At 42.2% G+C, this 26,110-nt stretch overlaps 1 protein-coding gene across 6 annotated transcripts in view; it reads left to right on the forward strand.

Annotated features, from left to right (window-relative positions):
* Positions 1–26,110, forward strand: part of TIAM2 (TIAM Rac1 associated GEF 2) — a 273,941-nt gene that overhangs the window by 78,628 nt on the left and 169,203 nt on the right. The window contains exon 1 of one of the 6 annotated variants that reach the window (XM_014596746.3): positions 21,754–22,000. The exons of the other annotated variants lie outside the window; for them this stretch is intronic. The gene's annotated coding sequence lies outside the window, so the exon portion shown is untranslated. Of the gene's footprint in view, positions 1–21,753; positions 22,001–26,110 lie in introns of those variants that run through there. 6 annotated transcript variants of the gene reach the window in all.

A 26,110-nucleotide genomic window follows, 5' to 3' on the forward strand; every position in this document is an offset into this window, starting at 1 on the left:
CTGGTTTGGGCCATTTTGTAAGTTTCTGGTCACTTATGCCAGTTTATGCGTAATTTCTGTCTCTAGCTCTATGGACTTCAGGCAGGTTAGGATTATTATTAAAATATTATTAATATTATTTAAAATAGTTACTAAGAGTTGGTGAAGTTTATATTATTTCTGGGCATTATTAGATTGAATCTGTTTCTTTGTCCAGATGTTTTGCATGATAAAACCACTTTCCAAACTCAGTTGGCTCTAGCATTCTGAGACTGTGTTCTGTGGCAACGTATGGTTGTATTTGATCATAATTTTAATCTTGTAAAATAGTTAAAACACATTTTAATAATGGAGTGGACATCCTTGGTCATGCTCACAAGTTCTGAAGTTGCATCTTCCCAAGTGTGAAAAACCATGACTTTATATCCTAGGTGAGAAACAAATAATGCTGTGTGCAAATCTTTAATCATGCCCATTTTAATGTGCAAATATGGGTGTGCATGATCAGGAATATAATTTGAGCAACTGTTGACCACACTGTGTAGCTTAAACTGCAAAGGCTAATAGGGTATATTAAAGGAAGAGTACACTTCTTTTTAAATATGACTTGTTATCATTTGCTTTTTGCTACCATACAAAATAATCCCATTAGGAAATATGCATACCAATATAATGAAAATGCTTGTAAAATTTGGGCTTTAATGTCACCCTGCAGTTGCATCTCTTAAGGGAAGTGTAAATAAGCCTCAGTGATTTCCTAAACAGGGATGCTTTCCTGAATTACGGTTTCAGGCAGTACAGTTGTGAATCTATCAGCTCTTAGTGAGTGAACCAGTTCTGGTGTATGTTTTCAAAAACCAGGATAGCTATTACATGTGAAGTTTCATGGCAGCGCTTGAAGAGAACCAGGGCAGGAAGTTGGCTCTGAGTGTAACATTTTTTTTTTCTGGCTCTTTGGGAAGAAACCCTGTACTAAGACAAAAAGAAAGGAAAGGATTTCAGATATAAATTAATAATAATTCTTGCAAAAGAGAAACTTTTGTGGGGTTTTTTAGTCTTCCCTGAGATATAACTACCATAATGATGATAGAAAACCTGAAACAAAGCTATATCTAGTAATAGTTTTATTTTTATTCTTCCATTTTGATACTTTTACTGACTCCTATTACAGAAGGAGTTGAAGTTCTTTGAGAGACAACTTTCTGGGATTTTTCTATTCATGCAATATTATCTAACCTTTATACCACTATGTTAAGTGTTCTCTAAAAACCTTTGGGTTTGTTAGGAGTGGAACTTAAAGTGCAGACAGCAAAAATAAATGTCATTTCTTAAGCTATGGGATACAACAGTTATTCCCTTTTGGCAGGGCCAAGATCAGGCAGACACTGCATCGAATATTGCCACGCATTTTGTCTCAAGTACTGTGCCAGTAGTTGGGGTCTTCATGATGCCTTCCATTAGGAAGAGTGATTAGAAGAATCTGGAATTTCTTTGATATGGTCAAATTTTACATATATGTCTATTTAAAGTTCTGTTTCTGTAAAGAAATCTAATAACAACAATGGAGCAACCAATCAGGAGGCTGGCTGCCCAGCCTGTTTCTAGCCTGTACTCTAATCAAGTGTTTTCCCTTGTCCCTCTCTCAGGGTCATAATACCAGTGCTCCTTGAGCCATTCAAGGATTGTGTCTATTTTTTCTATGTGCTTCCCTAGTTATTTTTGGTTGAATGGTTTTATGAAACCCAAACACCAAAACAATAACCAATGAACATGTAGCTCAGTTTCTTGAATGGCTGTGATTGTAGTCTGAGTTTAGGACGGCAGTTTAACTTCTTTTTACACTTCTACTGAAAAGGGGCAAATGCTATGCCCACCAACTTCAATAAGATATTGCCCAGCATTCTGAATAACTATATTCTTTTCCCTTTTGATTTCTACTGGGTCATAAAGTTGGGCATAAAGTTAAGCATATGCATACGAGTTTGCAAGATCAAGGCTGCTATGTAGAGGGAAACTGCTTTACCATATGGTCAGTTCTCTAATGTTGTTTTCCTTGCTGCAGAGCTAGTTGGTTTGCTAAGGATTACTTACATTTTGAAAATGTTTATTTTAATCCATCAAATGACTCATGTATGTCTAAACTGAGAGAATTAGAGACATGAATTCATCACTGCTGTGACTATGAATGAGTGTAAACAAAGAATTTATCCTGCCCTTAAGGGTTTTTCTGTTTAATCTTTGTTCTTCATTTTCAAAGTCTAGCGTGTTCTGTTCTGCTTAAAATAACTTTTAAAATCTAAAGTAAGATTTTAAGATTAGTGCTAAGTGTTTTAAACGCATTCCCTTTTGGGGATACCGCCTTGTTAGGAAGTGAGTTTGTCACGGTAAGACTGCTGCTTCATCCATGTTTATCATACAAGTATAGTGCCTTGTACAATGAGGCCCCAATACTGGTTGGAAAGAATACAAGCATAGCAGTAAATATATATATTTTATTGAGGCCTCTATATATAGATGGGCCATAGCATGAAATAATGCTTCCTGCTATGCTTGTATGCTACTCAGGGTACCCAATCAGTATTGGGGCCTCATTGTGCAAGGCACTATACTTCCATTATATACATGGATAAAGTAGAATACAAGTATAGCATTAAATAATTGAGGCCCCTATGAACATTCGATGTTATACTCTGCATTATTTGATCCACTGATGTGGGGGCACAGCAGGCATTTGAGTTCACTGCTAGGCATGCTGCCTTGGTGAAGATGGGAGTGAGTTAGCCTGTTGCTTGAGAGAGACCATTTGAGGTTGGGGTGGGTGGGGGCTGCCTATTAGCCAGGACAGTTTGTTCCTCATAGGTATCTTGAGATGATCATTCTTTTCCAGGAAGGGTTGTACATCATTATTGATGCAGCTAAGGTGCTCAAGCTAATTACAGGGCAACGTACAGATGGTCAAAAGTTTCAGGCTGAATCTATTCAATTTTCTCAGGTTAGTCCAGGTTGTGTAGATTGAACTGATAAGCAAGTGAGCAGACATTCACTTTTCATTCCAGAAATGCAGCCACGTGCCTGCAGAGGTTCAGGCTAGAAGCTGGGGGGTGCTAGAGCATGGCTTCTTGCTCAGCAGGAGCAGACAGCTTGGGCCAAGGCTAGCCCACCCACCCTGCAAAGGGAGCCTTTGTGGGGGAAGTGCAAAGCTTTCTGGGATCCTGGGAGGTTGAGTTGAGTTGAATGTGCAAGAGATCTGGGACAGAAGTTCAATAAACTAGTTTAACCAGTTAAGTCTGGTACTACATCCATCCAGTTTTATCTTAAACTGGTTTGGGCCATTTTGAAAGCGGTTTATATGCACTGAACTTCTGTTGTGTTACAGATTTGAACCAGTTTCCAATCACTTATACCAGTTTGTGTAATTTTTCTCCCTAGCCTAGGTGACAACCGGAGGGATTCTGTTTTTCTGTGTCCTGGGGTTAGTATTGTAGCAGGCTGGAGTGAGATCTGAGTCTGGCATTATTGATTTGAGTGGTTACAGTTTGGAATTGTATTATAATTGTAGGAAATCTTGCTGCAGATCCTTAAGGTGTTCATCCTGGTTGGTGGGATCAGAGCATGCTATGATTGTAATGTACAGCTTGGCTGTAAACTATGGGTCTAGTGGTGTTTAGGGTTAAATCAGGTGGGGTGAAGGTACCTGTGGTGGTCAGTTGGTTTCTGATATAATGTGGTGCCAATATGGTCATCGCAAACCTTCATTTTGGTGTCTAGGAAATGCATGTGCTGGGTGGAGAGTTCCAGAGTTATTTTGATGGAGGGGTAGAAGTTATTAAAGTCCTGGCCTGTGCTTGTCCTTTTCACAGCATCTGCTAAAGTGAGCTCGAGTTCATGAAAGCTTATGCTCTACATATATTTTATTTGGTTAAGCTATAAAGTGCATATCTACCTTACCTTGTGCGTGACTTCAGACTAATGCAGCTAACTACCTCTCTCTGCTGTGAATAAAGTTACCCACCTACTGAAGCATTTGCAGATTTGGGCTTCAGCTGACTATATTTAGAAAATAGTGAAACTGATAACGCAAAAAGAGAAGTAGTGTCAAATGAACAAAGTAAATAACTTGAAACAATAAAGAAAAAAGCTGCCTCTGCACTTTATCTGTTATGGCTCAATTGTTAACCTTTTACACTGAATAATAACTTAGTCCATGAACAGCCCCGTTGACTTACTAGAATCGCTCTTGGTGTCAGGCAGTATTCAGGATCAGTAAGAGGTTCTCACTGTATCCCATAATTGTTTGTTTTGGGGTTTTTTTGTAAGTGTTACTTGTAGTAATGGTGCTTTTTAAAAGTCAGGGAAGTGTGACCTTTTTAAAACCAATCTCTCTTCAAAATATATGATATCGTAGTGTCTACCAGATTTGAGCTAATGATGTTTGTATTTGGTTTAGCCAAATTTAGTTTCTTATGTTTCCTCAACCCTAGCCATGACCTGGATTCTCCTTTCTGGGGATAAAATATTTTTTCATTTGTTATCTTGTTTGGATTTTAGCATGGCTACAGCACCCAACATAATACAGTATAACAAAGTGTAGCAGAAAATGGAAGGGAATACCGAGCATTGTAGAAGAAATTGAAAGAGGTTGATTCTTCTAATCCCGAGAGAAGAAAGAGGAAAGAACAGCACAATAACCATACGGCAATAATGTCAATAACGTTGCTGTTTATAGACTGCTGCGGAAAAACTGCAGAGGGCTTTGCACAGCATGAGAAACCCAGTAATTTTATATAAAAGGGGAAGCAAAACTACAAATGTATCCTGGAAGGAGGGCCACCCTCACACAGCAAATTTCAGTATAACTCCTGAGGAATTGGGTATTGTGCTTGTTTAATAGGGGGGCGCGCCACAGAAACTTTCTTGGATATTGATAGATACACGAGCTCATGTTTTATAATTCCAAAACATGTACCGTACTGCACCACACTGCGCCGCGTCGCGCCACTGTATGTAAAGACCTTTACATGTATTTTATTGGGTGTGAGAGGTACTTTTTGTATGTTGAAAAAGTAGGTGGAAATAAAAGGTCCAGGTCTCTGTTAACTTGCACGTGAGTATTCATTTATTTTAGTGCACAATGGGAGCAAAGTGCTGTCAGATCTGTAGGTTAGCATTTGCCAGCCAGTTTACGCACTTTCTGCATTGGCACAAAAGACTACACAAGATGTAGGATGGCAGAGAAACAGATCCAATAAGGTTTATTCAAAGGAAATAACTTTGCTTTCAAGTGACTTCTGGGGAATAGTGTTTGGGGAATGGACAGACAGCTATTTGTGCCCATTCATCATTTTCTGAAGGATGTCAGGACAGATGTGCATTAACAAATGCCTGAGAAAAAAATGTAATGTTTTTTCATGTTTCGCTACTTACCTACTTTTCTTTTCTGCTCTCCAAGTACCTAATGATAAACTTCTCAGGGATAATCTCTGTCTTTGCTAGCCCCATATCTGCCACAGTGGTTTGTAGGCAAAAAGAAAAGTTACCAAATTCCTGTTACCAAGTGGACTCTGCCTATTAGCCAGAGTTGTTAGCGACACCTGGAGAGGCCCAACAGTGAGATAAAAGGGCAATGAACTCATGAGAAACTGAGTTTCCCACTGCAGTTCCTGGTAAAAAAAGGTGTTGGGATTCTTGCAACAGGATTATCTCTGCATCCTTTTTAATATCTTAATCTTTCATAAGTGCCTGTAGCTACAGGTTAAATGTTAAGCCACTCACCCCCAATTCCCTTACTTCTCCCCCCCCCCCCCCCCCCCCCCCAGCTTTTACAGAGGCTGTTTACTTTATTTTGGGAGGGGGGGGGGTTGCTACATTCTGCTGTAATCTGTCATGTTCTCCAGACTGTGGTCAGTGAATGTGGCAGTCTGGTTCTGCTTCTCACCTCTGGCCTTCCATATAAATAATTCCAGTTCTTGTCTTTGGTGGTGTTTGCTTTGCTGAATGGCAGAAAATGTAAAATAGGCATAATTCTTGGCAGTTTGGCTGTTGTTCACAGGGTCCTAATAGCAACAGTGAAATGGACTAGCATTTCAATTATTTAATTCTTCTGTATCTTGGCAAAGTTGCAAGGAATAGCAGATGCATCACATATCAAGATGTTTGTCTTTTTGCAAACTCAGGCAGACATCACAGCATAGGTTTGTCCTTGGTTCACATTTGGGAAGTCATGTTTGCTACCACGGCTAAAAACTGTATGTTTCAATGAAAGGTTAGTCAGGGTTAGAGAAGGCATAATCATGCTGAATTATTCAGAAAATGTTGGTTTAAACCCTGACTGGGGAAGACTTTATAGCTTAGTAGGCAAGATGACTTAAAAACCTGAAAAAAATGTGGCAAGCTGTCTTTTAGAAGTACTGAGCACCCACAGCTCCTTTAGAGTTGAACTGTACAGTGAAAACGATGGGTGCTAAGCACCTTTACTGGACCATATTTGTGTGTGTGTGCGTGTGCATGCATGTGCTTGGACTAAGGCTAGCCTGCCAGCCCTGCAAGAGGTGGGGGTGGGGGGAGGAGGTAGTGGCAGAAGTACAAAGTATCTTGGGTTGCTGAGAGACTCGGTTAACTTGAATCTGGAGGGGATCTGGGACAGAAGTTCAATAAAACAATTTAATCTTAATTATTTAAGTCTGATGCTACAGCCATCCAGGTTTATCTTAAAGCAGTTTTGGCCATTTTGAAAGCAATTTATGTGCGTTGAACTTCTGTTGTGTTACAGATATTAACCAGTTTCCAATCACTTCTACTGGCTTGTGTTGTTTCTGTCTCTAGCCCAAGTGTTTTGGGAGTTGAGTGCTCACCTCACATGCTACACACAGTTATGATGGATTGTATTGTATGTTATTTAAAAGGTAGTATTTTCTTGATCTATTCTGCAGGCCATAGTTTTAGGTGGAATGTCAAAAATTAAAGATGAACTTTCAAAACTATTGGCTTGATCCAAAGCCTACAGAAATCTGTGGAAGCTGGCTATATCTCAGGAGTACTGTTATGTCAACAATAATATTTCAAGACAGTGAAAGATAGCTTTATAAGGTAGGGAAGTGAGGATGCAATACTGTAAAAATCCTGCTAAAAATAGGCTGCTCATACCAAAAACATACTTAGATAAGTGCTTTTGGAAAGATGATTAGAGCAGTTAGAAAACCAAATTTACTTCTGCAAAGTGCTGGGGATTGCAAGAGGCAAAAGGCTTCCAAACCCTTCTTTGTGGGCTATATTTATTGCAAATACACTTTAATGCTGATGTTCATGATGAGCCATTATATATGGAAAAATGGTATAAGATTTCCTCAGGGCTTTGCATGGAAAGACTGAACCAAGAGGAACTTTAATTGCAAACCTTTAAGATGCCAAGGACCAAGAAAGAGCCATTAAGGCTGCCAGATCCAAATAAGATATTCTGTTTGAGGGCAAGAAAATCCTTTTTCTTCCCAGACCCAAACCTTGCAGCCCAGGCAAAGAGAAAGGAACTGGTAGTCAGGAGAAAATGTGGAACTAGATTCCACTGCTATGCTTGCTTTGTTTCACATGAAATCCTGAGTTACATGTAGGCAAATCATTCTGGGTCTTCATGGGCAAAGGAAATGAAGAATATGTGTGTCCCTGTTGGTCAGGGTATGGGTAGGGGGGTTGGAGAAGGAATGCTACCACTTTTCCCTGTGCCCTGCAGAAACTGTTGTAAGTTATGGATTTTATACGAAGTACCAAGAGAGCATGCTCTAGTTGAGGAGCAGGAGAGAGGAGAAATAAAATGCCTCATTTACATAGCCATTTTGAACTTTATCACATTGTGGTGTGCCCAAAGACTGCAGCCCATATCCACAATGATATTGAAGTGTTATTGTAATCCTTGGTGTCTTAGATGGCTTGGCAGGAGATAAGAACCTAAATATGGGCATAAATTAACCAAGGTTTCCTTAATTAGCTTAGCTTTGGAGATGGTTTATCTGGGGAGATGCTACAGCAGTGATCACCAACCAGTGGCTCTCAATTGACTGGTCGATCATGAAGCCTCTGACAGTTGATCTCGATCTCACAATCAGGAGCAGCAGAACGCACGTGGCTGGGCTGAGCCATGCCCCCTGCCACGTGCGCTGGTCTGGGCAAGTGGAATCGGAGCTCGGGTAGCTTGTCCAGGAGGCAGGGGGCAGGCCGGGGGGTGGGGGGCAGTAGATCCTGGGTTGCCAAAAGTCATCTTCATCATAACAAGGTTGGAGACCACTGTGCTACAGGAATCTCTGTTTTGTCCTGCAGTGGCAGCTTGAGTTGGTTAATGTAGAAGGAGTACCTTTTCAAGTATCTTGGGCCCGGAGTGATTCTGAACATGAGATGGATGAGAAATGAATAGAAACGAAAGAAAATTATCTGAGTGGAGGAAATATGGAACACAGCTTGTAGAATTTCCAACAGCTTCTGTATCTCCAAGCAATGGATGTCATGTGAAAGGAAGACGATCAAAGGGTAGCTTTATTTCTGTAACTGGAAAAATTGAGAAGTGTATTCCATATAAAAATGAAATACATGTGAGAGGTGTTTTTAACCTGGGCTGTGACAGATGTGTGACTAAGAGCCAATCCTGCCATGTTGCAGATGGTATGGAGGTTGGGGGGGGGGGGGGGGGGATGAAATAATCATTACTGAGGGAGGTGACCTCTGAAGAAAGCCCCAGGAAATCCCCAAACTGGCCCTTGACATGGTAGTTAGAATGTGCCAAACAAACAATCTCCCTAGTCCAGAAAAGTTTGCAGAGTCTGGGCATTGCCACTACTCTGTGGATGTGTTTGGGAATCTAAAATCTCATGAGGAACCTGAGGCAAAAAGATATGCCCAGTAATATGTCAGAGGCAAGCAAGAATAGCACATGAAGTTTCCACTGTGGCACTATCATGGCCTGAGAAAAAGATGAAAGAAAAACAGTAGATTCTATCACCATGCAAAACTTTAAAAGCAGTAGCTAAGTGTATGGAAAATGGATAAAGTGCAACCATATCACTGCTAGAAGAAGTCTTCTTAGGGAGCAGAAGATAATGCTGCAGCAGCAGATGAATGGACTACCAATGTGAAAGCTAATGGGGCACTTATTAATTTTAAGTTGAATGCTGATATGTAAACTAATGCACTGGCAGATGCAATGTTGGCAGAAACCATTTTTCTTATATATTCTATGTATAAGAATATTATTTTTCTCCTGACATTTTTCTTACTTTGTTTGGCTTTATCAAATCCTAGTACTCCCATCTTTAATTACTACTTTTATATCCTTGTTAGAAAGTTTGCCTTAGTAACGCTCCAAGGCTAGGAAGAGAAATTATACATACACTAGTATAAGTGATGGGAAATTGGTTCGTATCTGTAACACAACAGGACTAAATACAGATATTTGGAGAGCGTTACGGGGAAGTTAAATTGGATCAAAATGGCTGCCCAATATCGGGTAAATCAGGATGGGGGGCTAGTGGAGGGTTGGGGTTCCAGCTGGAGGTGATTGGGGGTCTGCTGGGGGATGGGAGGAAAGTACAACCTGATACCTAGAAAATGACATTTGGAAGTTTGCTTTTAGGAATTGGCTTGTAGAGAAAGTAGATATGTATTAGAATAATGGTCCAGGGCAATGGCAAGCATAAATTGGTTTCAAAAAGCCTGTTTGTGATAGTTTCCTTCAAGGCTCATTGTATCTGGAAACAGCAGGCATCATGTCTGAGGCCAGCAGGCAAGCGGGCATACATAGGTTGGGAAATGAACACTGTTTTATAACGAGAGATAAGGGACTCTGCTGCGTTGGCTAGGTCATGGTGACTAGCTGCAGAGCCCTTGGGATTTCCAGTTTTGGTGGACAGGCTGAATAAGGAGACTGCTAAATGTCCACATTAAGATGTGTGTGATGGGTTTGTTTGAACAAAGGAATATGTTGACAGGACAGCATGTGGACAGTATACTGGAGCAGATCCTCCCACAAGGAGGAGGTGGAAAGGGATCTTGGAGTCCTAGTGGACTCCAAGATGAACATGAGCTGGCAGTGTGACGAAGCCATCAGAAAAGCCAATGGCACTTTATCGTGCATCAGCAGATGCATGACGAATAGGTCCAGGGAGGTGATACTTCCCCTCTATAGGGCGCTGGTCAGACCGCAGTTGGAGTACTGCATGCAATTCTGGGTGCCACACTTCAAGAAGGATGCGGATAACCTGGAGAGGGTCCAGAGAAGGGCAACTCGTATGGTCAAGAGCCTGCAGACCAAGCCCTACGAGGAGAGACTAGAGAAACTGGACCTTTTCAGCCTCCGCAAGAGAAGGTTGAGAGGCGACCTTGTGGCTGCCTATAAGTTCATCACGGGGGCACAGAAGGGAATTGGTGAGTGTTTATTCACCAAGGCGCCCCCGGGGGTTACAAGAAATAATGGCTACAAGCTAGCAGAGAGCAGATTTAGATTGGACATTAGGAAGAACTTCTTCACAGTTCGAGTGGCCAAGGTCTGGAACGGGCTCCCAAGGGAGGTGGTGCTCTCCCCTACCCTGGGGGTCTTCAAGAGGAGGTTAGATGAGTATCTAGCTTGGGTCATCTAGACCCAGCACTCTTTCCTGCTTATGCAGGGGGTCGGACTCGATGATCTATTGAGGTCCCTTCCGACCCTAACATCTATGAATCTATGAAGGAGGCTAATCAACAATGCCTGGGAATGAAAAGTTATCACAGGAGAAAAAGGATACAGAAGGAGGGATTGCAGAGCATCTTGGGTTGCTGGAAGACTGAGTTGACTTGAATGTGGAGGGGTTCTGGGACAGAAGTTCAATAAATCGATTTAACCTAAATCAGTTAAGTCTGATACTAAAGCCATCCAGGTTTATCTTAAAGCAGTTTTGGCCATTTTGAAAGCAACTTATGTGCATTGAGCTTCTGTTGTGTTACATATTTTAACCAGTTTCCAGTCATTTCTACTGGTTTATATGTAGTTTCTGTCTCTAGTCTAAGTGTTTTGGGAGTTGAGTGCTTACCTCATATGCTACACGCAGTTATGTTGGATTGTATTGTATGTTATTTAAAAGCTAGTATTTTCTTGATCTATTCTGCAGGCCATAGTTTTAGGTGGAATGTCAAAAATTAAAGATGAAGCTATTGGTCTGATCAAAGCTATTGGTCTGTTCCAAAGCCTACAGAAATCTGTGAAAGCTGGCTATATATCAGTACTGTCATGTCAACAAAAATATTTCAAGGAACTGAAAGATAGCTTTATAAGGTATAGAAGAACCGAGGGAGGAACCCAAGGCCACCATGGACAGAGGGCACACTACCAGCCTGTCTCACCCAAACTCACAGCGCAGGGAGAGGGCAGCCCCAGCCCTTAACCTCCAGGCTGCTGACTGCTGACATTCAAGAAAGAACCACAGTGTGAAGCTTGTATACTGGCCAGATGTACCTTCCCTCTGTGACAGCCTTACGACTGGTAGATATAGAATTGATTGCATTATCCTGAGGAAAGGAAGGATGGAGAGCAGCAGAGTAAGAACTCTGGACTTCAGAAAAGCAGACTTTGACTCACTCAGAGAACTCATGGACAGGATCCCCTGGGAAGCCAGACTGAGGTGCAGAGGAGTGTGGGAGATCTGGCTGTACTTTAAGGAAGCCTTACTGAGAGTGTAGGAACAAACCATCCCGATGTGTAGGAAGACTAGCAAGTATGGCAGAAGACCAGTTTGGCTTAGCAGGGAACTCTTCAGTAAACTAAATCACAAAAAAGAAGCTTATAGGAAGTGGAAACTTTGGACAGATAACTAGGGAAGAATATAAGAACATTGCTCAGGCATGCAGGGATGAAGTTAGGAAGACCAGAGCACAATTGGAGTTGCAGTTGGCGGGGGACATGAAGGGTAACTAAAAGGGTTTCTACAAGTATGTCAGTAGCAAGAGGAGGATCAGAGAAAATGTGGGTCCCTTACTGAACGGGGAAGGCAACCTTGTGACAGAGGATGCAGAAAAGGCTGAAGTGCTCAATGTTTTTTTGCCTCAGTCTTCGCAGGCAACGTCAGCTCCCAGAATACTGCATTGAGCAGCACAGTTTGGGGAGGAGGCGAGTAGCCCTCAGTGGTAAAAGAACAGGTTAGGGACTATTTAGAAAAGCTGGACGTATACAAGTCCGTGGGGTTGTTTGGGATGCACCTGAGTGCTGAGAGAGTTGGCTGATGTGATTGTAGAACTATTGGTCATCATCTTTGAAAACTCATGGTGATCAGGAGCAGTCCTGGATGATTGGAAAAGGGCAAACATAGTGCCTATATTTAAGAAGGGGGAAAAAGAGGATCCAGGGAACTACAGACCAGTCAGTGCCTGGAAAAATCATGGAGTGATTCTCAAATCCATTTCTAAGTCCTTGGAGGAGAAGGTGATTAGGAATAGTTGGCATGGATTCCCCAATGGCAAGTCATGCCTGACCAACCTGATTGCCTTCTATGACAAGGTGACTGGCTCTGTGGATGCAGGGAGACGAGTGGATGTGGTATACCTTGATTTTTAGCAAGGCTTTTAATATGGTCTCCCACAACATTCTCACAGGCAAGCTAAGGAAGTATGGGCTAAAGAATGGACTGTAAGGTGGATAGAAAACTTGCTGGAGCAGTGAGCTCAGAGAGTAATAATCAATGGCTTGATGTCTAGTTGGCAGCCAGTATCAAGTGGAGTGCCCCAGGGGTCGCTTCTGGGGCTAGTTTTGATCAATGACTTCATCAGTGACCTGGAAGATGAGATGGAGTGCACCCTCAGCAAGTTTGCAGATGACACCAAGCTGGGGGCAGTAGTAGATATGTGGAGGGTAGGGATAGGATTCAGAGTACTTGGCTCAATCCTCCAATTTGTCTAAAAGGAATCTCATGAGGTTTAACACGGACAAGTGCGAAGTCCTGCACTTAGGACAGAACAATCCCATGTAGCAGTATAGATTGGGGGCTGACTGGCTGGGCAGCAGCTCTGCAGAAAAGGACCTGGGGAGTCGCAGTGGACAATAAGCTGATTATGAGCCAGCAGTGTGCCCTTGTTGCTAAGAAGGCTAACAGCATACTGGGCTGCATTTGTATGTGTGTTGCCACTAAGTCAAAGAAAGTGATTATTTCCCTGTGTTCAGCACTGTGTTCAGTTTTGGGCCCTCCACTACAGAAGGAATGTGGACAAATTGGAGAGAGTCCAGCGGAGGACAGTGAAAATGGGGAAGGTGCTGGGGCACACTTCTTCTGAGGACAGGCTGAGGGAACTGGGCTTATTTAGTTTAGAGAAGAGGAAACTGAGAGGGGATTTAATAGCAGCCTTCACCTACCTGAAGGGGGTTTGAAAGAGCATGGAGTTAGACTGTTCTCAGTGGTGGTAGAATACAGAGCAAGGAGCAATGGTCTCAAGTTGCAGCAAGGGAAGTTTAGGTTAAATATTAGGAAGGATTTTCTCACTGGGAGGGTAGTAAATCACTGGAACAGGTTACCCAGAGAGATGGTGGAAGTTCCATCCTAAAGCTTTGGCTGAGATGATCTAGTTGGGAATGGTCCTGCTTTGAGCAGGGTGTTGAACTAGATGATCTCCTGAGGTTCCTTCCAATCCTAATTTTTTGTGACTATGATTCTTTTCTGCTATCACTGTATATTGGTAAATTTTGCCTATTCTTGAATGGAGAAGTCATGGTTGATCTTGGGGTTTGGGTCTGCCTGGAACAAGGTATCTGGGTCATAAATCCAGTGCCAACAGAACCCATGAGGGGTGGGGGTGTAGGCATGACCCACGGATGGGTTGAGAGGGACTAGTGCAACCCAGGAGGGATGTGGGGGAAGGTGGTACCTGCAGGTAGAGTGGGTTGGGCCGTCATGACCCACGGGTGAGGTGGGATTCCACCCCCCCCCCAGCAAACCTACACCCCCACTCCTCCCCCACGAGAACTCACTTGCTTGTCTCTGGCAGCTGTGGACACTGATAAAAGCAGCTGCACACAGAGAAGTTTGTTGGATGGGGATTGAGAGGGCTGACTGGTTGGTGGTGGGGAACGGGACACAAAAAGTAGCCCAGCCAGTGCAGGGGTGAAAAGAGCAACCCTGGGGCTGGGGCTAGTGACTGGGTTTTCCCAGCCCCCCAGGTCTGCGCAGGGAAAGTGTACAGAAGTTCCATGCACTGCTTTGACCTAAATCAAGTAAATTTGATATTATATAGATCTAGGTTTATCTGAAACTGGATTCTGCAATTTTTAAGCCAGTTTGTGTATATGGAACTTCTGTACAGTTACAGGTTTAGACTGATTTCAGGTCACTGAGACTGGGCTGTAAGTGTAAGGTCAGCACCAGGACAAGCTAAGTTTAAATTGTGCAGCCATTTTGAATTTGATTTAACCTCCAGAATTGTCTGTACTTAGCTCAGAAGTTCAGTGCACGTAAACCAATTTCAAAATGGCCGAAACTGGTTTAAGATAAACCTGGATGGATGTAGTATCAGGGTTATCTGATATTTGGTTAAATAGGTTTATTGAACTTCTGTCTCAGATCCCCTCCAGGTTCAAGTTAACTCAGATGCCAAACATCCCCGGATGCTTTGTGCCTTCCCTGCAAACTCCTCCTTTCAGGACAGGCTAGCCTTGGCCCAAGCTGTCTGCTCCCACTAAACAGGCAGGTGTGCTCTAGCCCTGCCCCGCCGCCCCCTCCCCCCCCAACTTAGGGCCTGAACCATGGCAAGAACATGGCTGCATTTCCAGAATCCAAAGTGAATGTCTGTTCACTTGCTTATTGGTTCAATCTATGCAGCTTAGACTAACTTATGAAGATTGAACCGATTCAGTCAGCCTCAGGGTTTTTGACTGTATTTAGGCCAGGTCCTTATTTGTAAGTGTTTAAAAAAGGAGTGGAAGTCTCTTGATCCTGAAAAGCACAGCATGGGTTTTCCATTTCTCTGTGACAAGGTTAGGGCTTATGGGATGGGCACTGATGCAGAATGTGTTCCTGATTTTCTAATAGGATAATTAATTATAAACTAATCTGTTGTAAGGATAGTTACAGTCAGTTCTGTCCTGTTTCCTTACTAATGTGTTCTTCTCCATAATGCTAGATTTTGGAATGGTCAATTTTTTTATTTGTATATGAGTGCTATTTATTTGTAATCTTGTATTTTGTTGTTATGATACATGATATTTTTAAAAATATTTGTTTTATCAATATGTGGCTCATTTTCCTTTAATAAAATTAACTTTGTCCTCTACAAGGCTTTTCAATGTGTTTTTTTTTTTTTTTTCCCTCCCCCTCCCCCCGTCTTTTTTTTTTTAAAGCAAAGGTTTTTTTAATTGCTCTCACTTTCTGTTGCAGAACCAGTCTCTCCTCTGTTTACTTTGTAAAGGTAATAGACACTTCTTGGCTACTTAACTCATATGATTAAAATGGCACATATTGTGATGTTTCTCTCAATTACGATGATAGGCGCCATGGGAGTAAGAGAACTCTGTCTGTGTTGGTTCACTTTTTTTTTTCTAATGAGTGTAGAAAGACTCCTTTGAGATTTGCTGAATAATTCAGACCATTAGGAACCTGTCAACTTAAACAATACCACCTCGGACCAGAAAAAAACACTGTGAGCAGCTATATACCCTGGCAGATGTTGAACTTGTCCTTGTTGTTAATTCCGCTTTGGGCAGATTTCCTTGCAAGTTTCCAGGAATCTCTCCATTTTAAGAAGGATAAATATAATTTAATATGCTCTAACTGGGGAATGCCTTTATTTTAGTGTTTTTTTTTGTATAGCAGGATTTCTTTTTTGTTAATTTCCCATAAGTTGTAATTGTAACTTAATATCTTTAGTAAGTTTACCAGCCTCAAATATTGAAAAACCACGAGTTGAACTTAAAAAAAAAAAAAAAAAAAAAAAAAAAAAAAAAAAAGAGAGTTAAAAAGGTAATACATTCTAAAGACTTTCTCTGTTTCCCTTTTGTGACTGTCTTTAGGGGGCACTAATATCTTCCTTTCAGGCTCCTGCCTAACACCATAAGGTTGAAAGAATAACTTTTTAATGAAAATCTCAGCTGTTGGGGTTTTTTTTCTTTTTTTTAAAATTACTTAATGCCATAAGTGGAAGATTTAAGAAAAGCATCAAATATTATGCAACTTGGGTAACTCTCATGATTTTTATATACCTTCCTCAAGTTAAAAAATATGCCTTGATATATTACAAATGTTATATATATTGGTGACCTAAGCAAAACACAACTTGACAAACTTGCTTAGAAGTCCAGTATTTATCCTAGTGTGACATCCTGTGTATTGTAAAACTTGTGTACAGCTTAGTTTAAGTATCAGCAGTATGATCCCAAACAGTTTTTGGTATCTTCTGCAGTCTTACAGTATAGTCTCTCTTTTTTTTAAAGAAAAGAATGTTTAAGCGCCTGACCTATCTTTTATAAATATTCAGTTTTTAAAAGGCAATTAGTTGATCTATTGGATCAGTTAATGGCACAAGCAATGTTAGTTATGCAATATGAAATAACACCTGTGCTTTATAAATATTTATGCTAGCAGACCCCTTAAGTATATTGCTGTGACATGACTTCACCTTCAAATATTTCTCTACGTTTGATAAGCTTATGCTTTTTAAAATGCTTGTTTGGTGTCTTATGTTTGCAAATGCTTTAAACTAGCCTGTTCTTAAACTATAGAAGTTTTATATTTCCACAAGCATTTTTTAATTTAAATTTTATTTCTTGAAAGTAACAAAATATATGTTAAAAAACAGTAATGCTTACACTGCAGTGTGTCTTAAGACTACTTTTGTTATCTTGTTGGATGGAAACGTTTTCCTGAGTAATTTATTATAATTGTGAAGTAATTTAAAATTTTATTACTTTACACCTGTTTCACCGTTCTTCTGTATGGGCATCTAAAGAATGGGAGTAAAGAAGAGGAACTAAAACAAAAAATCCTTGCATAATTAAAAGAATCACTAAAAATACACTAAATCTTGTGCTGATATTTATTTTCCTTGTAAACAATTAGTATACTTGATATGTATTCTCTTACAAGATTAAAAATTGGTCCATGAAAGAGACTGAGATGCTCTTTTTATTAAGGTTTGTCTCATAATTTGTACGAGTTTTTGTAAACCCATAAGATACTGTGGCTTTTTCCATGTAATGTCAAGTGGTTTTCAGCACAGAGAGATCTTGGGTTTGGTTGGCATATGTCTGACCTTCTATCTTTTATGGTTTACTGTTACTTCCCTCACCTAATACGTTGTTCTTCACAATCTTAGCTTTCATTGAAAAAAAAGTAAGTTTCTAGCTTTTACAGTTGTGAAGAAAGTTTCAGAAACTGGGAACCAGGTTTAGCTGATGCACACATGATTCTAGCGAGAGCTTAGAACAGTAGCTCAGAGGTGTGAGCTGCCCCTTTCACCTCAGTGAAAAGTTAAAAATGATCAGCATTCTCCTTGGTGGCTTCAGATAGGATGAACTGAAATACTTTTCCATTTTGAACTCAGTCAGGTCACTTAGCTCTCTGTGTTTCACCTTGATTTAATCCCTGGTATTCTTATTTTAAATGAGTGTTTTGATGTAGAGAACTGCAGTGGCCTAGCAGTTAAAACACCAGCCAGAGGCCTGGGTTCAACTCCTGTTGCCACTGGGACCTGTGTGACATTGGGCAAGTCAGTTACAGTATGCCTGTGCAGCAAAAGGAAGGTGTGTTTGTAGCATATACTGGCCAAGTTTAACTAGCATGGGTAACAGCAACTAATGAAGATGTGAAGTACAGGCTCTAGCATGGGCTAATAACCAGTGTCAAAATTGTTGAGGGTTTGTACTTGGGTTTCCAGCCTGTGTAAAACACCATACCTTCACATTTTCACTCTTATTATTCACACTATCTATTTTAAGTGGGTGTTAAGTGCTGTGTTAAATCAGACCTTTATTTATTGACATGGACTTATCCTTACTGTCTCTGTGAGTTGGCACACTATCTGTAAAATGAGAGCAGCACTGCTTTTTTTATGTCACAGAGGTGTTATGAGCATAAACAAATTAAAGATTATGAAGTGCTGAGATGTTACAGTGATGGGGTTCATACTATAAAACAGGTAGTGCTGTAGACCAGAAATGTGCAAATACGGGCCATGGGCGGCTCACCAAGGCATTTTGCCCGGCACGCAGTGTGGGCTCAGACCTGTGCTGTCACTGCCCTGTGATCCCAATCCCAGTCCTTCCCTGTCCCACTCAAATGCTGCTCTGTGCCTACCCATGGCCCCATCTCAGCTGCCCAGCCATGCACGCACTCCATTTAAGGAGTTCTGGTGACTTGTTGTGGAGGGGGGGGGGGGGGTGCTGATCTTGCCTGTGACCTTGCTGAAACTCCCTAAGTGGCCCTCCGGCCAAAATAATTGACCATCTCTGCTATAGACTATCCCTGTGGAGAGGGAGTATAGAGCTCTTCCACTTGGGGTGTTTGATAGGGCTGCTTGCTCCTTTCTGGGTAGCTAAAGCCCAAAGGGGTTTTAGTAGTGTTTAGGGAAATGACTGATTGACTTCTGTATTAATGTGTAATAGAGGAGGCTCCATGCACTTCTCTCTGTTTATACACTAATGCAAGGGCTACTTTGTGGTCTTTGTATTGCAGTCCTATGCATTTAAAACATGATTTTAACTTGTAGGACTTAATTTCTCATGCAGATGTTTTAGTAATTAATATCCATTTTCACTGGTTAACTTAATAAGGAACTGGCAAAAGGGAATATGACAATGTGTTGTCCTGAAAGAAGAGCTGTCAGATTGGAGGGAAGTTAGTGGAGTTTCTCAAAGATGGGTTCTGAGATGAGTAGAGGTGCATCAGTACATTGGTCCGATATTGGATTGGCACTGATATAAAGAAAACTGGCTGTATCTTATATTGGCCCAATGGGGCTGATAATTTGGCTGATAAATGCCTGTGCTGTGCACAGTCACAGCGCAGCAGTCAGGTAGCAAGGAGCACAGCCAGCAACATGGAGAGCTGCCTCCAGCTGGTAAATCCGGTGTGGTGGAAGGGGAAAGGGGAGGGAAGAGGCATGGGGAAGGGGAGATCAATGCCCCCCAGGGTAAGGGGGCAGGGACAGGCACTGCCCAGGTGGGGGGGGTGGAGCTGCGGCATGGCAGGGAGGTGGCTCCCACTGCTGCTTGCACCCCAGGAGAGTATGGGGGGGCAAGGGGGCATATACCCCCCAGATCAACGCTTGGTGGGATGGGGTGGGCTCAACGTGGGTGCCGGTGGCACTAGGAAGATGCTACATCCATCCCAAATTTTGCCACCACTCTGCTCCCAGCACTGTTGCCACTAGCTGCCTGGCTCTTCCCAGCCTGCCCCACCCCACGCAGGTCTGGGGGGCACATGCCCTCCCTAGCCCCCATGCCCTCCCGGGGTGCAAGCAGCAGCAGGAGCCCCCTCCCTTTCCCACCCCACCACGAGCTGTTTTTCTGCCCCCCCCACCCCTGCCTGGGCAGTCCCTGCCCCCTTCCTCAAGTGGAGGGCATTGATCTGCCCCCCCCATGCCCCTTCCCTCCTCCTTCCTCATCTACCACACTGGATATACCAGCTGGAGGCAGCTCTATTGGAAATCGGATTGGTATCGGCTGATAAATATCAGCTATCAGTATCAGCACCAAAAATCTCAATGCACTCCTAGAAATGTCTTATTTAATATTTTCATCAATGTCTTAAGCATAAAAAACAGAAATGTATCAATGAGACTTGCTGATAACACAAAGCTGGGAAGCATTGCCAGTACAGATGATGACTGGACTATATAGAAAGAACTGGGTGACCTGGAGGACTCAAGTAACAGAAGTTAGTTAAAATGTAATAGTGCAAAGTTCCATGTCATGCACGTGGGGGCTAATAACAAGAATTTTCTCTTATAAGCTTGGGCCTTATTAGGAAATGAACTTGGGTGAAACACCCAAGTTTATTACTCAGTTACAGGCTGGCTATTAGCCATCAATGTGATGTGGCCATGAGAAAGCAAATGCAACCCTAGAAAACATCAGGCAATTTATTTCCAGCAGACAGGGATATATTAATACCCTTGTTCAAGCTGCTGTTGGGATCTAGTTGGGATATTGGAACTCTTCTTATCACCCATGTTCAAAAAAGATGAATTTCAACTGGAACAGGTACAGAGATCGGTGGTCAAGAGAAAAGGAAGCCATCATGATAAGATGAAAAGAGGTTGGCTTGTTTTGCCTAGCAAAATGAAAGGTGAGAGGAGATATGATTGCTGTTTAGAAATATGTTGGAGGAGTTGGGAAAGGGTTTGGGCATCTTAGAGAGAGAAGAGCTGTTTAAACTAAAGAACAGTATTGGAACAAGAACAAAATTATAAACTTTTATAGATTTTAGGCTCGAAATTAGAAGAAGGCTTCTGCCTATTAAAGTTCTAGAATAGCTGCTAAATTGAAGTAGTGGGAGCAAAAATCCTTGCTATTTTAAAGATGGATTATATGACATGGTTGCTGTGGCAACAGGAACCTAGACACTCAGACCCTAGAGGTTCCTTACAGTCCTCTGTTCTATATTTGTAAAACATTTCTCCAAAAAGGCTACTGTAAATTATCTTAATTTTTTAAAGAGTTTTTAAAGAAACTACTGGGAGGTGGAAACCACTGGGAGGTGGATGCATGCATTTAAAAGGAGCGTAAAAGCCATCTTAACCAGCTAAATAGTTATAGCATAGATACAGAACATCCCGTCTCATAGAACACCCTTCTGCTGTATCTGAAAACTAAAAAATAAAAGCAGCTGTTGGAACTTGCTTTCAGATTTTACTAAGGTCAATAGGAATCATAAAAGCAGTGCATCATTTTATGAACAGTTAGAATTTGTCTGAAGTTAAATGTGCTAGGATAAAATATTTAGAAGAGTAAGGAAACCTTCATATGTCAGTGCAGGAAACAAGCTGCACTGAAACTTGAAGGTTTTTGGGGGACGGATAAAAACTCTTATGGCTAGCTTGTGTCTATATAGTGGCACTTCATTTTAATAGTGGATTTTGGATTTTTAATCAGAGAATTTGTGAGGGGTGGGGTTTTTGATTTTTTTTTTTTTTAAACGGAGAAAACCAGGATCCCTGCTTATGATTCAAATATGCTCAGCACAGAAATGTCCCATTTCAGTAACAGATATAGTTGCAGAACTCTGAAATTTAATTTTTTTTTAAATGCGTAACTATAGACTTAGCAGCCTACCCTTGGGTACTGAGATTCTGCAAATGTTGCCAGTTGTATAAAAATACATTTCATCTTACATCAGTTATTTAAGAACAAATTAATTCAATCTGAAGGCTGTTGTAAGTCAGTGTATCTTTTTGTGGGATGCTGAGAACAAAACCAAAAAAACCAAGCTTTTGTAAAATAAAAATAAAAAAAAAAGAGAAAAAAAAGGCACTGTTTTTAAAGAGAAGTTTTCATGACTAACATTCCAGCTGTGGCTTTGGAAGCTGTAGGTTTCCCAAGACGTCGTATACAAAGATGTTAGGTGTATTAATGAGTTTAAAAAAAAAAACACTGAAGCTACCTTCAAGCAAGCAAACCTTTATTCAGCAAACTTTCTATTAGCTTTCCTCTGGAACTTTCGTGGTAACTCTGGAATGCCGGGTCAAACAACAGCCTAGTCATAGAGTATTCCCTGGTGGCTTTGAAGCATTATGGCAGGCCGTCTAGGCTAATCATTTCAAGCGGCCCATGGAAAACCACTTTCTGGTTAAGTCTGCATCATACTGTTCCACCAATGGAAAAAATTGAACACAAGGAGGGTGTGTAGCTTGCAGACAAAAATACATCCAGCATAGCACAGGATCTGTTTTTAGCTCATAACGGCTGAACATTTTGAAGTGTTAGACACAGTTTCCTGGCTTACCAGGGACAGAAAGAAAGTGAGAGCCTGTGTACAGGCTACAAAGTTTGGTGAAATGTTAGGGAAAACGGGCTGAAGCAGGGGCTTTGGTTAAGGTAAGTCTGGTGGGCAGCAAAAACTTGGGGGGAAGGGGGGAAGGGAGCTGTCAGTCAGACTCAAGAATAATAATGATAATTAAAAAAAATAGAGAGAGTTAAAAGAACTTTGAAAGTTATAGGCACAACAAACAGTTTCTGTGTCTACTACTTTATACTGTGCTTTTTCTCCCACAAAACTCTTATCAGAGGTTTGTTAAACTTAGTTGTTTTAACTTCTGAATTAGCCTTGTCAAAATCATCTTAGTGCCAAGATCCATGGCTCAATTGTAGTAGCTATCTATACATCTCTGAAGTCTTTAGATCATATATTTTAGCAGTTCTATTCAGTCAATAATATTAAAGAAACTTTCCTAATCCGTAGTAATTAATGTATAGGCAAGCTACTTCATTACTTCCTTGAATTTGGTCTATTTGGTCCCATAACTTAAGCAACTTAAAATATATATCATTAACTTGTCAGAAGTTATCTTTCTTGGTGCTTTAAGTATTTTTAAATTGTTAGAGCAAAAGTGGCTTTTAGAAGTTCTAATGTTATTGAATTGGATAACTGCAACGTGGAGGTTCTCGTTTGAGAGATGGAGTGAGGGGGGCTTCTTAACAGGTTTTGTTACTTTGAAACTCTTCCCGCTAGGGATTTGAATAACTTACCGAGTAAAAGAACCGTTAAAAGGCTAATTCAGTAGTCCAGAAAAGGAAGATAAATCTGCAAAGAAAGCAGAAAAAGAGGAAGCACCTTATTTTAAAGAAAATGATTAATTGTTCTTGTGGTGCAGCAAGAGTTTGCCCATGCAATACTGCATTCTGTTGATGTCATGGTGTTACTTTTGCATATTCGCAATTTCATGTGTGACTCTGGAGATCATGCGTCTTTTCCCCTTGGAGTCAGTGATTTCTTCAAACTGTAATATGTAGCAAATTACCAGGTTGAAGCTAGGGATGGAAAGATCTTGTTTCTGGTGTCTCTTAATGAGACACCGTATGTGTAGATCTCTTCGAGAGGAGAGAGAGTATTGCAGCGCAGCAACTGGGAGGGTATTCTACAACTAGGAACTAGGCTAGGATACTCAAGTGAGCCTTTTAATGGGGCCCTTGGGTCGTGTCCTGCCAGTGTTCTTTCCTTTTCTCTGACAGTAACGCTGTGATGCAATGGTGTTACTGAAAAGAAAGCCCGAAACTGTATTTGTGCTGCAGGGTTCTTGGAATGTTAAGGCCCTGTCTGTTTTTAATTTTCTGACAGACTGTCTCAAGTTTGATTGCAGAGACCAACTCCCAGATTATCTGTCCTCAAATAGCTTTGGGCCAAAGGTGTAAGTTTTTACTTTGGAATTGACACCTTCAAGTGTCTATCCATGGGTAAACTGAACAGCAGAAAAGTGTGCCAAATGTAGCATTTTAGGGGAGGGAAGGTGTGCTGGTGTAAATAGGGTTAGATGTCTGATCAAGAGCCCTGTGTTGGACCTGTGATGTGTTTGTCTGCCAAATGTAGCCCTGCTTGGGTTGGGCCCGTAGGCAGCAGAAGGCCAGGGCTAACAGGGTGTAGCCCCCACAAACTTATTTTGCAGCGGGTAGTAACAGCAGCACCACCCTTATGCCCTGCCACCTCAGTGCAATGCCCAGCGCCACCGCTGCGTGCAGCACCATCACTTTCCAGCCCCACAACAGCCCTGCAGGGGAGAGGGGGAGGGGTCAGTCCCCCCAAATAATATTTTCTCTTGCTGCCTATGGTCAGGCCCCCCTGCCTTATTGTTGTCTTTAGTTTGTTTCTTATGCCAAAGCTGGCAGAAGCCCCAGTATACACCCATTTTGGCACTCCACTCAAGCTGAGTTGCTGAGACTATTCACAAAGTGCTGTTATAAGGTTCCTATGTGCTGATGGAGCAGCTTAGGGGAGCAGGAGTGGCACTGAGGTTTACTCAGATGCCTTTTGAATTTTCCTGCTACATAGTTTTCTTTCAGTTGTGAATGCAGACCTGTCTGAGAGTTAGGAATGACTAATTTTGCATCTGTTTTTTTGAAACTATCTGTTGAGAGCAGAATGACAATTCCAGTTTAAGAGTATGGGTACCTTTTGAAATATACTCATAACTGCTTAAATGCCACCATTGTTTGGACAGCAGACTGGCACAGCAAGGTCCAATTTGTAGTTCTGACACACGAGACGTGCAAGAAGTTAAAGCAATCAAAGCTACCACTACCAAAAGGTGAGCTGTGTGAGTTCAGGTGACTATATCAATAGATCCTATTCTTGTCTCTGCAGCGGAAGAGTGTGGGTCAAATAGGGGAGACCATTCTATTTGCTGTTCTGACTGGCCATCACAGCCAACTGTCCAAACAGAGGCTGGGAGCTTTTGAACCAAATGAGGGACTTGGGTATCCTAGTCATCATCTCTGTGCTGAATTGAAATGTTCTCAATCCAAGTTCAATGAAAGAAGTGCTGCAGAGTGTATACTGTCTGAATCTTAGGCTGGTCTTGGCTATCTCTTTATAGTTTTTGAGTAGGCGTATTTGAAAAAACTTTCAGATGACTACGTAGCTGTCAGTGGTAGCATTTTACACAGCTAAATGTGCTGCTGCTTGCATACTATTTGTATTAGTGCCAACTGAAATTGGGGTCCAGTTATTCTAAGGGCTCCTAGTACAGGTGATTGAGAGAGTCTGTACGCTAAAGTGATATCGGTCTAAACGGATGTGACAGATGCAGGAAAATAGTGGGATTTTCAAAAATACCTAAGTGAGTCTAGAAGCATCTGCTCCATTGAAAGATAATGGTATTTGTGTTCCAGGTCAGTTAGGCACCTTTGAAAATGCAAATCTTTATGCTTGGCTGTCCCGTGACCTAACCACAGACTGTATCCTGCTTGTATAGTTGGGTTCAAAAATGGATTAGATAAATACATGAATGACAGGTCCATTGGGGGGTTCAGTTAGATCAGATAGTCAGGGATGTATCCTCTGACATCCCTAAACCAGTGAAAGTTGATGCCAGGGGAAGGTATGGATCATTCGAGACATGCCTCATTTATATACTTTCCCTCTAAAGCAGTCGTAGTTAACCTTCTGTGCCTTTGTGACAGATTGGGTCTCATGAGTCAGGATTGAGCTCCATACCACCTCCTGGAGTCAACCCCTATATCCTTGGATAGGGCCTCAGGCCAACTCTATGCAGATTCAGCATGCTATCCAGCCTGCCTGGCTCACCATCGGTCTGGAAATTTGACATCAGGGGAGCAGCAATTTCTGCCACCATTCCTTTGCTGCCAAATTTTTGGACCCCTGCAGACCAGATGGCATGGCTCTGCAAGGTGGATCTGGCCCATGAGCTGGGAGTTGAGCACCCCTACTCTAAAGCACTACTGCTTGCCATTGTTGGAGATGTGATACTGGGCTAGAAACATTGGTCTGACCCAGTACCATGCTGTTATGTTCTTAAACTATATCAGTTGCTTCCACATGATGGGGATCACAAGTTGTGAGCAGGAGGAGGTTGGAAAGTTTTACAAAACTAGCTTATAGAAACAGTTCAGTTTGCTGACAGGCACTGCAGTGCAGGACCCCGTACTCCCAGGATCTGTGTGTAGAGCAGGGATGGGCAAAATACGGCCTGTGGGCCAGATGCAGCCCACAAGGGCATTCTATCCAGCCCGTGGGGCCCCTAAAAAAAAATGTAGAAAATTAATATTTCTCTGCCCTTAGTTCCTGTCAAAAATGCAGGAACCAAGGGCGGTAGGACCCAAGGGAAGCCCGGCAGGCTCCCGCAACAGTGGGGCCTCCCGGACCGTGCCCCCCCAGCTGGAAGGCCCAGCCGGGGTTTCTGGGCTGGGAGCATGTGGCTGCCCTGGCACAGGAAACTCAGGTAAGTGAGGTGGGGGGGGATCCCGGGCAAGGAAGGAGCATGTGGGGGGAAGCGGCCCCTCCCCACCCACGTCCAGTGCCCCTTGCTGCAGCTGCCTGCAGCCGGCATGGGGCTGCCTGTGCCCGCTCTGGACAGCCCTACATGGGCTGCGAGAGCCTGGAGCGTGGGGCACTGGGTGTGGGGCGGGGGAGGGGCTGCTTCCCCCCACGCTCAGCTTTTCCCTGGGCTCCTTCCCTGCAAGGAGAAAAGTGGC

This window comes from Alligator mississippiensis, chromosome 1 (genome assembly GCF_030867095.1).
Source record: "Alligator mississippiensis isolate rAllMis1 chromosome 1, rAllMis1, whole genome shotgun sequence".
Taxonomy (NCBI): Eukaryota; Metazoa; Chordata; order Crocodylia; family Alligatoridae; genus Alligator; species Alligator mississippiensis.